Raw genomic sequence first — 13,793 nt, 5'->3', positions numbered from 1 at the left:
TTAAATTCCCATCATGGTTGGAAAAAAAGCTTATTTTATATGATTATCACTATATTAAATTTGTTAAGGTCTACCTTATGGCTCAGAATACAGTTTATCTTGCTGACTGTTCCATGCACACTTGGAAAGAGTGTGTATTTCTGCTGCTGCTGGGTGGACTGTTGTATAAATGTTGATTAGATCAAGTTGTCTTCTTGTTCTATTAATTATCTTGACAGTAACACTAAAGTCTCCAAGTATAATTGTGGATTTGTCTATTTTTCCTTTCAGTGCTATCGGTTTTAGCTTTATGTATTTTGGGACTTTGCTGTTTAGATATATACACATTTATGACTGCTATGTTTTCTTGTTAATTTCCTCTTTATTATTATGTAAGTTCTCTCTTTGTCCCTGGTAATTTTTCCTTGTTCTGAAGTTTACTTTGTGTAATTATAACACACCTTTCTTTTGTTTAGTATTTCCATGGCATATCTTTTTTTTTTTTATCCTATTAGTTTTAATCTATTTCTATCATTAAATTTAGAGTAGGTTTCTCACAGGGAGCATATCATTGGGTCTTTAAAAAAAAAACCCAACTGGATAATATCTACATTTAGCATAATTATTGATTAGATTTAGGTCTACCATTTTCTTAGTGTTCTGTTTGTCTCCTCTCTTTTTTGTTCCTCTGTTCTCTCTTTCCCTTCCTTCTTTTGGATTTGAATAATTTTTAGTATCCATATAATTTATCTATTGGCTTTTTGTTCATAGCTCTTGTACTTTTTTTAGTTGTTACCTAAGGATTATAATACACAAAGCTCATTTGTCACAGTTTAATGTTAATATTTACCACTTCAAATAAAACATAAAGTCTTAAAAACATATAGGTCCTTTTACACTCCCCTATTTATATTATTGATATATTTGCCATATGTTTTGCATCTACATACACTGAAATCCTCCCAGTGTTATTTTTGCTTTCAATAATCACGCATAGTTCATATAACTTAAGAGGATGACCTTGGCTTTTTTTAACCTCACGATAATCCTATGCAATAGGTAGCAGGTATTATGATTTCCATTTTAGAGGAGAGGAAACTGGTAAGTTAGGTGACTTGTCTGTATTCACACAGCTGGCTAATAGCAGAACTAGGACTCGACTTATTTGTTCTCACGTCCTATTCCTTTCTCTGTTACTAGGCTGCCATATATGTAAGTTATGGCTTTGGTACAGAAGCCAGAGTCTGTGTGGCACAGAAGGTGCCATGAAATTGCAAAAAAATATTGGAAATGACAACACCTGGGTTCAAGACATGCTTTGCACATTGCGGGACATAACGACAGAGCTCATTCAGGGAGAACACTCAATAAGTGACTGCAAAGCCAGGGAAGTGTCAGTAAATAATATGTAAGCATTCTTCCCTTTGGAAACACCATGGTGACCTGGAGGAAGTGGCTCTTATATCCTACCTGTGGCACCAAGATAATAAGCAGAAATAGACCTGGGTCTAATTTTTAAGGCACTGGATGAACGACAGACTGGCTGATGCTGTTCATGTTCCCAACTAACAAATAGTTTCAGTCCGTGGTCATTTATGTTGGCTCTTCTCCATTTGGGATTTGCTACTTCTATTCATCCAAACAATCAGGATTCCAACTACAGATGGCTGAATACAAAATTCATTTCTGTGGAAATCCTATTTCCCTTCCCTTAAATTAGTGGTTTTAAAAACTGTGTTCCCTGGAGTCCTAGAGCTTTTCATTAACTTTCTAGATTTCCACAGTGTCCTCACAGGTCATCATGGAGAAGGGGGTAGAATGGACTTGGTGTGTGTAGGGGTGAGGTGGGGAGGAAGCCACCTCCTTCTTCTTTTGTTTTAAAGATTTTATTTGAACAAATAGTTCTTTGGAACTATTAAAGAAATTTGAAAACCTCCACCTCAGAGCATTGACTCAGCCTCTCAGGATGGGTGGGAACTTGAGGTCTGTGAACTTCAGTCTAACCGTCCACGGAAGGCTTGCATTCATCACAACTACATGACACCCAGACTGGGTCTGAGCAGCTTCAAGGGCAGGGAATCTCCATGTCTCTAGCAGTTCACTTTTTAGCTTAGTTCTGATGCCATCAGTCTTTCTGTAGATCAGTGCTTCTCTAACTTGGCTCCCCATTGAAATCACCTGGAGAGGTTTAAAAAATACTGATGCCTAGGCCCCACCCCTAGAGATTCTGATATAATGGGTTTGGGGTGCAGCCGGGCCCATGGGTGATTTCAAAGTTTCCTAGGTGATTCTAATTTGCAGCAAAGTTTGGGAACCGTAGCCTTACATGCTCTTACTCCTGTTGAAGACACATGTAACAATTCAAATCTGTCTTCCACATAAGAACCTTTATGTTTAAAATCCAGAGACAGCTTTCACTTTCCTCACAGAGTTTTCCCCTTCCAATGAAAATCCCAGCGCTCCCTGGATGTCTCCTCCAGCAGCATGTGATCGGGCTGGTCTGCATTTCTCTGAAAGTGAGGTACCTCCCCTGGAGTGCACTGTGCTGGGATGGAATTGATGATTTCCATCAATTCCTTTCCCCCCTTGAATTTGGATACGAATTATGAATTACTGGTTAAGGCCTAAGGACAACCAGAAAACCAAATCAGCAGAGCCTGGAGACAATTCGCTCTTACACCCCTTAGCCTTTTACAGTTTGCAAAGTAAATTCACACACCTTATTTCAATTACTCCTCCTCCTCAGCTGTTCTTATTCCAATCACATTATTCAGGTGAGGAAGCTGGTTTTAAAATAAAGAAGAATTGTGCCCCAAACCACGAGGTTAGCAAGTAGCAGAGCTGGGATGGGGGGAATGTAAGGCTCCTGCTTCCATATTTAAATTCCTACACTGTGTCACACCACCTCCCACGTAACTGAATGTCCATGGCAGGCTGGGGACAGGACCTCACGGGATACAGACCTCTGGTTGTTGCTGCTGCTCTATGTGGCCGTGTTCCAGGGCCACCCAAGCTCTCTGCACTGTGTGGGTGCAGCACCATAATCACGGGACAGGGGGCTCTGCCACAGTGTTGAGAAAATAAGGCCAGGTTTCAGGCCACGTGACACGCCCCTCACTCTGAATGCTGACAGAAATTATGTGGTTACTTTAAAACCTCCTTGGAGAAAGGCCGCCATGTGCATGGCTGAACCAAATCACAAAAACCAGGTCAGAGAGTGGCAACCTGTTTGGCAAAAATTCATAATTCATCTCACGATGGATCCCTTCCTGCATATACATGGGATGCCTTATTCTCCTTTTGGTTCCTGGCTTGTGTTTGCCCTAGGACTTAAAAAAATCTCTTCTAACAACTGACACCTTAATTATATACCCTTTTAGTTTCCAGCTCAGCTCTGACCCTGGGCTTCAGTGTTCTGGCTGCACATTTGGAACATTCTCGGGACTTCCTGATTTCAGACTCCCATTGCTGACGCTACTATGGGTCTTAATTTCACCTATTTCACTGACTGAGCTAAAGACAGTGTGATATTCATTGTCTGGGCAGTGGGCGTGGTCTGTCCTGAGTGCAGGGAATAAGGAGGTACATTGTAGAGGATTTAAAAATGGTAATGACTGTCTAGCAGTTGATGCTTTTTTATTATCACCATGATAAAATACTCCTCCCACTGCCCCTTCCCCCCTCACCTTGGTAACATTCAGTCACAAATGTCCATCCCAACCTGCTACAGCCCTGGGCTCCATTTCTGCCCTGTCTTTTGGGCAGGATGGAAGTCACATCTAACCAGGCTCGGTAGGGCTTCCATAGAACTTGCCCAACAGTTCAGATGGAAAAGAACTCTGTTAGGAACGATAGACCCCTAGAAGATAGTGCATCTTCCTTGGCTGGACAGATAACCAGAGAAAACTGGATTTTAAAAATCTCTAAGAACAGGCTCTCACACGACGCACTGGTTATTCCCAAGCCCTGTAAAGTATCACGCTGGAAAAAGAGGGCATGAAATTGTTTTTATTTAAGAGACATTTGTTTGCGAAAACGATGCTTTCTCCAAGCAAAATGTTAGCTTGCCTGGTTAGAAGTTAATTACAGTATTTATTGCTTAAAGTCAGCCTGGAATTTTGGCTTGAATTCTTACGAGCTTATGAGTCAGGGGAAAAATTACCTATTCAACCCAAGGCCAGTGAGCTAAAGGTTGATCTGATAACTGCTTATTTCAAAAAGACCCATGAGATAAGAAACAAGTCCCTGAGGGGGTAAAAAACCGAGCTGTGGTTTTAAATCCAGGAACATTATCGTGGAGCTACAGGAATGTTTGTTACTCAGATTAGACCTAAATGAGGAAATGACTTAAAAGGATCAAGTGGTTAGTTGCCTGATTCTCACATTAATAATGCCCTTGTTCTTTTGATATCTTCAATACTCACATATTGGTTTAATTAAAATATTTGGAAGTTGAAGTCCAGTGCAAGCAGAGAAATCATGCATGTGTTTATGTGGCTTAAGGGACTTGAGCTTTATCATTCTAACCTGTCTCCAAAGCAAACGTTATCCTTGTTGGTCCTCTTCCTTTAGCCCCATCTTAGGGGCTGGGTACCACGTACTGACTTGTCTGGGCCTCTGGACATCATGACTGTGTTTTCCAGCTGTCCTCTTCTTGGTGCCTATCTGACCTTGACCTTTGGGTTTCTCCCAGTGTTCAAGCCTTGGCCCTTTGGTTTTCTTCTTCCTGCGTGACTGACTCCATCCGGGAGCTTCAGTGCTCACCCCAGCCTGGCCCTCCCACCTCAGCTCAGAGACTTCCATTCCAGCTGTCAACGGGCCATGTCCTTGACCTTGATCCCTCCTGCCTCCTTCAAGATCACCCGCCAGCAAGCATTCCTTCTCCCCTCCAACTCTTATCTCCCTCTCTCTCTGCCAGCTCCTCTCCATTTTCCAAGAAACATGTTTAAGTCTACCCTAGCCTTCAAGAAGAAAAGAAACACATCTTGCCTCAGCCCTGGCACCCCTTAATCTCCCTCCTCCTCTGCACTGTCAAACTTCCTAAATAACATTTACTCTGGGTGACTTGCACCTGCAAATGTCAGGAGCAACGGTCTGGTGGCTAGATCCAGCTGCCTCTCTGCTCAGGCCTCCTGCCTATGGAATGTTAACCCTTTTTTACTGGGACGTAGACTGCTCCCCAGTGCATCTCTCTCATCCCTCACCTCCGGGCTGCTGCATCCCCTGACTCCTGCCTATCTCTGTGCACCTCTGCCCCTCCTCTACCTTCTCCTGTCCAAAGGGAGCTGTGGCTGCAGTCTTTGGTTGGCTTTTTTTTTTTTTAATAAATTTATTTTATTTATTTATTTATTTTTAGCTGAGTTGGATCTTCGTTGCTGCATGTGGGCTTTCTCTAGCTGCGGTGAGCGGGGGCTACTCTTCATTGCGGTGTGGTGTGCGGGCCTCTCACTGCGGTGGCTTCTCTTGTTGCGGAGCACGGGCTCTAGGCACACGGGCTTCAGTAGTTGTGGCGTGTGGGCTCTAGAGTGCAGGCTCAGTAGTTGTGGTGCACGGGCTTAGCTGCTCTGCAGCATGTTGGATCTTCCCGGACCAGGGATCGAACCCACGTCCCCTGCATTGGCAGGCGGATTCTTAACCATGGCACCACCTGGGAAGCCCTCTTTGCTTGGCTTTTATTTCCCTTCCATTCTATTGCCTTCCTCCCACCCCCGCGACAACTCCAGTTCTCCACTTTGAAGAGATGACTTGCAACTTATATCTTTGGTCTTGTCTCCTTCCTGCACTCCAGCACCAGGTTTCCAAGGCCTGCCAGAACTTTACTCTGTACCTTTCATAAACATGCCCTGCACCCCTCAAGTTCAACACGTCCCAAAGCAAACACCCCATGATCTCTCCCAGCCCCGCTTCGCCTGTTCACTGGCCCAGGTGTCCTCCCAGTCATCGGGCTGGAAACCTCTGCTCTTCCCCAGCTCTTTCTTTACCCCTGGTGTCTAATCAGTTACAAAATCCTATTTTCCAAGCAAACTGTGATCCCCATTCCACCATCCACAGTCAGAACTTCCACACCTCCAGGCACTGGCCCGCAGTGTGTGCTGGGTGAGGAGGGCACCGTGTGGACATACGCTGCATTTAGGTAACGGCTCAGTTTCCAGACCTGCTCCTACCAGCCTGGGTCTGTGTCCTCATATGCACAATAAGGGTTTAGACGGACAATCTCTAGAGCTTTGTGATTCTCACCATGTCTACATGTCCACAGCCTATTTATCCTTCAAGATTCATGGTAGTTTCGCCTCCTTCCTAAATTTTCCCTGACTCCCTCCCTGCTGCACCCAAACTAGAAGTAATGTCTCCTCCTCTGGATTCCTGTATCACTTTATATATTTCTTTTAGGGATTTATCACTGATTACTTCTTACCTTCCCCATTAGATTAAGTGGTCACACACTCTTGGAGGGAAAAGCCCATGTCTAGTTCTTTTTCTTCTTCTTTACATCCTCCTTGTAATAGAGTTGGCAACCATGAAATAGTCATTGAATGAATGAATGAATGCATGCATGCACTGCAGGCGCAGATGAGCTATCTTCTGTGGAGAGAGGTCAAAGGGTGGGGCTGGCTTTAGGTGTCCATGAGAGCACAGAGCCCCTGCCTGAGGCCCTCCCTGGTGCAACTTAAGACCTAGGTGAAATCGATCCCTTTTCTTTGCCAGGTGCCTCAGGTTACCACCACTCACAGGTTCCCGCCTCGCTGACCCAGGAATAACTGACTAAAAGAGTCAGATGCTGATGGACAGCTGAGCAAATGATACAAGCTAATGGAAATATGTTCTGTCTCCCATGTAATCTACACAAATTAAAATAATAAAGCTGTATCATGGTTTTGCTTACAAAAAATTACATGATAATACACATTTCATGGACTAGATAAGGAGACAATCACCTAAGAGTAGGGACCAGAAACCTTTTAAAAGTAGCTGTCATATTTGCTCATTCATTCACTTAACAAACTCCTTTTGAGCACCTACTATGTGTCCTGTCGTGCTGGGCACTAAGGACACACAGGAGGGACATGGAATCTGCCTTCTTAGAGGGAAACAGGTTGCTGAAAGGGACAATGATGGGGCGAGGATTTAATTTACACCAGGTCAGGGAAGGCCTCTCTGAGGAGGTGCCTGAGTGTGGGAAGGAGCCAGCCTTGCAAAAAGCAGGGAACTGCATCCACGAAAGAGGGAACAGCATGTGCACAGGCCCAAAGGTCAGAAGAACTTGGTTTGAAGAAATGACGGGAGGTCTGGCTGATGACTTTCGTCCTCGTGAAGAGAAGGGACAATGGTCCCCCTTCTGGAAGTGGACGGGCAGGAGGATGACAATAATATTCTCAAGTGGTAGCACAAGGGCCGGAGGTGGCTTTCATAAGAGCCAAGAAACTAACTTACAAGGCTGAGCCTCTAAATTATGGGTCTTAAATCTAATACAATTTATGAAGGCTCTTTCCCTGGGCTGATTCCTCATCCCTAAAATGTTAGGATTGAGCAAAAAGATTTCCAAGGTCCCTTTAAGTGAAAAATTCTCTTAAAGGATTAAATTTAATTAAAATAATGAATTTGAAATGGTAAAATGAATCAGTGAACCAGGAGTTTAAATATGATGACGAGCTCCACAGACTTGGTGGTGGCCTCTCCCGGGTCCTGTTACAACACTCCAGGCTGCAGTTACAGTGGTGTTGGGAGACCCTGGATGAGGCAACACCTTCAGTGAAGCCTTCTGAGCAGCAGGGAGAGCAACCTGGTGGGAAAGCCTGACCCCGGGAGGAAAGTCACTGAGTGATTTGCCAACAGCCGAGTTTTTGAAGACTGCTGGTCGATTGGTTCAGAATACCTTTGTTAGGGAGGAGGCCTGGCAGTATACATCTGGTCCAAAGGCATTTTTCAGAGTTGACTGTACAGCAGTGTTACCTCTGGCAGTTTTAATTTTCCATCAGAACAATCTGAATTTTTTTTTAACATCACAGAAGTTATTCGTAAGTGGGCATAGAGGGAAGCTACCTCAACATAATAAAGGCCATATACGACAAACCCACAGCAAACATCATTCTCAATGGTGAAAAACTGAAAGCCTTTCCTCTAAGATCAGGAACAAGACAAGGATGTCCACTCTCACCACTATTATTCAACATAGGTTTGGAAGTCCTAGCCATGGCAATCAGAGAAGAAAAAGAAATAAAAGGAATACACATTGGAAAAGAAGAAGTAAAACTGTCACTGTTTGCAGATGACATGATACTATACATAGAGAATCCTAAAAATGCCACCAGAAAACTACTAGAGCTAATTAATGAATTGGGTAAAGTTGCAGGATACATAATTAATGCACAGAAGTCTCTTGCATTCCTATACATTAATGATGAAAAATCTGAAAGAGAAATTAAGGAAACACTTCCATTTACCACTGCAACAAAAAGAATAAAATACCCTGGACTAAACCTACCTAGGGAGACAAAAGACCTGTATGCAGAAAACTATAAGACACTGATGAAAGAAATCAAAGATGATACCAACAGATGGAGAGATATACCATGTTCTTGGATTGAAAGAATCAACATTGTGAGAATGACTATACTACTCAAAGCAATCTACAGATTCAATGCAATCCCTATCAAATTACCAACGGCATTTTTTACAGAACTAGAACCAAAAACTCTTAAAATTTGTATGGAGACACAAAAGACCCCGAATAGCCAAAGCAGTCTTGAGGGAAAAAAACGGAGCTGGAGGAATCAGACTCCCTGACTTCAGACTATACTACAAAGCTACAGTAATCAAGACAATATGGTACTGGCACAAAACCAGAAACATAGATCGATGGAACAAGATAGAAAGCCCAGAGATAAACCCATGCACCTATGGTCAACTAATCTATGACAAAGGAGGCAAGGATATACAATGGAGAAAAGACAGTCTCTTCAATAAGTGGTGCTGGGAAAACTGGACAGCTACATGTAAAAGAATGAAATTAGAACACTCCCTAACACCATACACAAAAATAAACTCAAAATGGGTTAGAGACCTAAATGTAAGCCTGGACACTATAAAACTCTTAGAGGAAAACATAGGAAGAACACTCTTTGACATAAATCACAGCAAGATCTTTCTTGATCCACCTCCTAGAGTAATGGAAATAAAAACAAAAATAAACAAATGGGACCTAATGAAACTTAAAAGCTTTTGCACTGCAAAGGAAACCATAAACAAGATGAAAAGACAAGCCTCAGAATGGGAGAAAATATTTGCAAATGAATCAACAGACAAAGGATTAATCTCCAAAATATATAAACAGCTCATGCAGCTCAATATTAAAGAAACAAACAACCCAATCCTAAAATGGGCAGAAGACCTAAATAGACATTTCTCCAAAGAAGACATACAGATGGCCAAGAAGCACATGAAAAGCTGCTCAACATCGCTAATTATTAGAGAAATGCAAATCAAAACTACAATGAGGTATCCCCTCACACCAGTTAGAATGGGCATCATGAGAAAATCTACAAACAACAAACGCTGGAGAGGGTGTGGAGAAAAGGGAACCCTCTTGCACTGTTGGTGGGAATGTAACTTGATACAGCCACTATGGAGAACAGTATGGAGGTTCCTTAAAAAACTAAAAATAGAATTACCATATGATCCAGCAATCCCACTACTGGGCATATACCCAGAGAAAACCATAATTGTAAAAGACCTATGCACCCCAATGTTCATTGCAGCACTATTTACAATAGCCAGGTCATGGAAGCAACCTAAATGCCCGTCGACAGACGAATGGATAAAGAAGGTGTGGTACATATATACAATGGAATATTACTCAGCCATAAAAAGGAACGAAATTGGGTCATTTGTTGAGATGTGGATGGATCTAGAGACTGTCATACAGAGTGAAGTAAGTCAGAACGACAAAAACAAATATCGTATATTAACACATGTATGTGGAACCTAGAGGAATGGTACAGAGGAACCGGTTTTCAGGGCAGAAGTTGAGACACAGATGTAGAGAACAAAACGTATGGACACCAATGGGGGGAAGCCGCGGGGGGTTGGGGATGGTGGTGTGATGAATTGGGCGATTGGGATTGACATGTATACACTGTTGTGTATAAAATTGATGACTAATAAGAACCTGCTGTATAAAAATAAAAATAAAATAAAATTCAAAAATTAAAAATAAATAAATGCATCTTTTATCATATACTATGTTTTTATATACACAGTCTTTTTCTAGACTATTTCATTTCACTGCAATCTCTCTGGTATCCCTGTGTCTGTTCCACACTGTTTTAAGTGCTGTAGGCTTACAGTATTTTGATATCTGGTAGGACATGTTCTCACTTCATCTTTATTCAAAAATTTTTAGTTATTCTTGCACATTTGTTCTTCCAGATGAATCAGTTAGGTGATTATCATTAAAATTCTACTGGAATGTTGAGGTTTTTAAAAAATTGAATTGTGGATTAATTTGGGGGAAATTGATGACTCTTTAATACGGAGTTGTCAGATATAAATATGGTATATTCTTAAATTTATTTAAGTTTACTTATATATCCTTTAGTAAAGTTTCACAGTTTTCTTCATATGGCTCTTGTGTGTTTACTGCTTCATTTATTCATAAATATTTAAAATTTTTGTTGCTTTATTGAATGGCGTCTTTTAAAAATTGCATGTTCTATATGGTTATTGCTTATGTATAGGAAAGCTAATGATTTTTGAATTTACCTGTAATGAACATATGATTAGGTCTAATGAACTTTACATGAATTGTCAATAATTTAATTCGTAAAAAGTAATGTAATATGTAAGTAAGGACAGTTTTATCTCTTTTCCCCAATATTTATACCTTGTTTATTTTTCTCATCTTAATTCATTGGTTAGAATCTTCACAGTGATAGTAGGTATCCCTGCTATTTCTCTGAAATAGGATTGCTTTTCAAGTTTCACCATTAAGTACGATGAATACTATTGGATTCCAATAGACAGTCTTTATCAAATTAAGGGATCCCTAGCTTATTAAGAGGGAATGAATGAATGAATTCAAATACAAACTGGGTGGCAAATGTCATCAAGTGACTTTTTAGCATCTATTAAAATACTTTTTCATTTAATATATTGGTGTAGTAACAGATTTTCTAATATTAACTATCTTTTTTATTCCCAGAATTATTTGGGTTTTTGAAATTAAGTGACAATCCCCTCCCCAACATGCCTTTCTAATGGGATTTTCCATTAGAAACAACAAAGATTGTCATATTAACACGGAAAACCCTCCAGAATGCTGGACCTGCCACCTCTTAACCAATTCCTGATCTGTTTGGTGCTTTCAGGCCTGGAAGGCCCCGATGAAGGTGCAGTATGTCTAGCTGTAAGACTTGGGTGTAGACCCAGTTTGAAGGAGGCTTTGGCAAACCCTAGGCTGAACCTATCAAGTGAAGTGTGAAATGTCCAAAACAGAGAAACAAAGGGAATGACAATGTTATTTTCAAGAAGAGAGAAGATAATAGACACTAACAGCTAATAACATTACTAAATACTGGAATAAAATATTGGCAGAAACTTTGCTTCGAAAGCTGGAGAAAAATAACAGATCAGAAGACAGACAAAATACAGTATATACATTCTTAGCTACGAAAACTATCTACGTATCTAGCTTTGCTGTTCCCAAAGGAAACATTTCATAACCCTGGAGTTTAGGGAAGGTCTCACAAGAGATTATGATTCCAAATGTCATCTTGAATCCTGCGAAGATGACCAGTCTGTAATCCTGCCACCTCATGGATCGTTCAAGTCAATTTGGCAAATCTGGTTGGCAAGGTCCCCTTCCTCCCTTTTTGCTCCTGGACTTCCTAATTCACTTCACCCAGCCTTTCCAGTCTCATTTCCCATTACCTTTACATCATCCTGTGTTCTAGAATAACATTTCCAGAACATTTTATGCACATTTATACTTTCATGGATTTACAGTTTGTTCTCTTTGCCTTCAAAGCTCTTTCTCTAGTCTCACCTGGAGAACTTGATTTATTCTTCACAATCCAGCTCAGAGGCAGCTCCTCTGAAGGCCTTCTGTAAGCCTTCTTTCTCTCCTCTGCACACCCTCTGGGAAGAGTTGATTGTTTTCTCTCTGATTCTACCTCAGCGTTGTGTTCCAGAGGGCTGTTTAACCTTCTGTCTCCCCTCTAGACTCTGAGTTCTCCAAGGGCAGGGTACGATACTTATTTATCTGTATGTCTCCCATATCTACCACAGTGTATGCAGGAAGTGGTTGCATCCGATGGTTTCCAAAGTGTGTGTCACAGAGCCCTAAGGTCCTGAGTGGCATATGAAGGACTCTGCAGAGTGAGGGAGGGGCTGCGCTCATGAGGCTACAGGTCCTCGACTCCCTATTCTGTGAGAGAAAGGCCCTGTGTCTCATTCACATGCTGAATTGGGGGTTCTGTGCAAAATTTCATCTATTAAAGTTTCACTGCCAGAAAAATAAGAAAAACTCACATTTCCACCCAAGGCCCTGTTCTGTACATATTCTAGAGAAAATACTAGCTATCTAGCTTCTTTAAAACTTCAAAGAGGAGACCCCCCACGTCTTGTGCCACAAAAATGAATTCACATTTTGTAACCAGAAAGATGTGACGTTTTACAAATATCCAATAATATCTCCCCCAACACACACAGAACACAAATGCAGATTTTGCGAACACCATAATTTGCAAAACCCTAAGTGTTAATCAGGTGTTATCAAGGTGGCTCTATCTTCCTCTTTTCACTTTATATGGTACATTTTAGACTCGGTGACCTGAATTCTACAGCATTCCTAGTCTATGGTGCCAGAATCATCACTTTCTCCCTCTGTCCTTTCATCTGGGTCCAAAACCATACTCTTTCTTTATGGCAGAGCCCTCGGGGGCGCTCCCCACCCCCGTTTCCCCTGCTTGTGGGCCCTGGGATCCTCTGGCCCAGGCAGCTTGCAGAACAGGTGTGTTTGTGTCTTTGTGTCTCTGTGTCTACTTCCCTTAAGCAGGTGTTTCCCCTCATTTTCCTGAAATGAATTCCCAGTTTGCTTCACGAAGCTGGCATTCCAGCACATTCCACCTCCCGCTGGCTGGCTCCCGGCTCCCTGATGTCACGCACCTCTTCATCATTTCATGTCACTGCCCTCCACACCCCCCTTCTGCTCTACCATCCCACACTTTGGGACAGCTCCTTCACTTAATTTTCCCATTTCCCCTTTTGAAGCTCTCCAACTTAAGATTCCTTCTGGAATTCTCCTGGACACAGCTCTTCTCATACTTCCCCTTTTCACGTAATAATTGGTATCTGTGTGCCCTTAACAGTGGCCGCCCGATTTTCCCCCTTTACTTCCCTCCCTCTTTTCCACCCCATCACACTTCTCCCTTCCTCACCTGTTCTCCTCCCCTGGAAGCTGTCTGTTGCGTAGACTGCCCGTTCAAGACACTTGTACTTGTGACTCCCCCAGAGTCTGTGCTCTGATCTCCCTGGACACCTGGGTTAGTATTTTCAGGCTTAGAGCAGACTTAATTCTGCCAGGAGCTGTTTTAGATCAATCTGAAGCCTTCTTCTCCCTTCCCTGCAGATTCTCTGCACGTCTCTGCTTCCCCCGGCCATGCAGTGGGGATGCGGGTGAGGTGGGAGGACGTGTGCACCTTTGTGTGCTGGGATGTGGTGTTCTTTTTCTTTTGAATTGCAGTTACTTTAACGTTTGGGCATTCTCTGGCCTCAAGTTATGCCAAGGGTGTGATTTTTGTGCACTTTCTTTTCCCCTT

The 13,793-nt window shown here is 42.1% G+C and overlaps 1 protein-coding gene across 2 annotated transcripts in view; it reads right to left on the bottom strand.

The window, feature by feature from the left end:
• Window positions 1-13,793, bottom strand: part of THSD4 (thrombospondin type 1 domain containing 4) — a 559,732-nt gene that overhangs the window by 51,480 nt on the left and 494,459 nt on the right. The gene's annotated exons all lie outside the window — the stretch shown is intronic.

Source organism: Eschrichtius robustus, chromosome 1 (assembly GCF_028021215.1).
Source record: "Eschrichtius robustus isolate mEscRob2 chromosome 1, mEscRob2.pri, whole genome shotgun sequence".
NCBI classification, from domain to species: Eukaryota; Metazoa; Chordata; class Mammalia; order Artiodactyla; family Eschrichtiidae; genus Eschrichtius; species Eschrichtius robustus.
The sequence above is the reverse complement of the archived record's forward strand: the minus strand, read 5'-3'. Positions and strand labels throughout refer to the sequence as shown.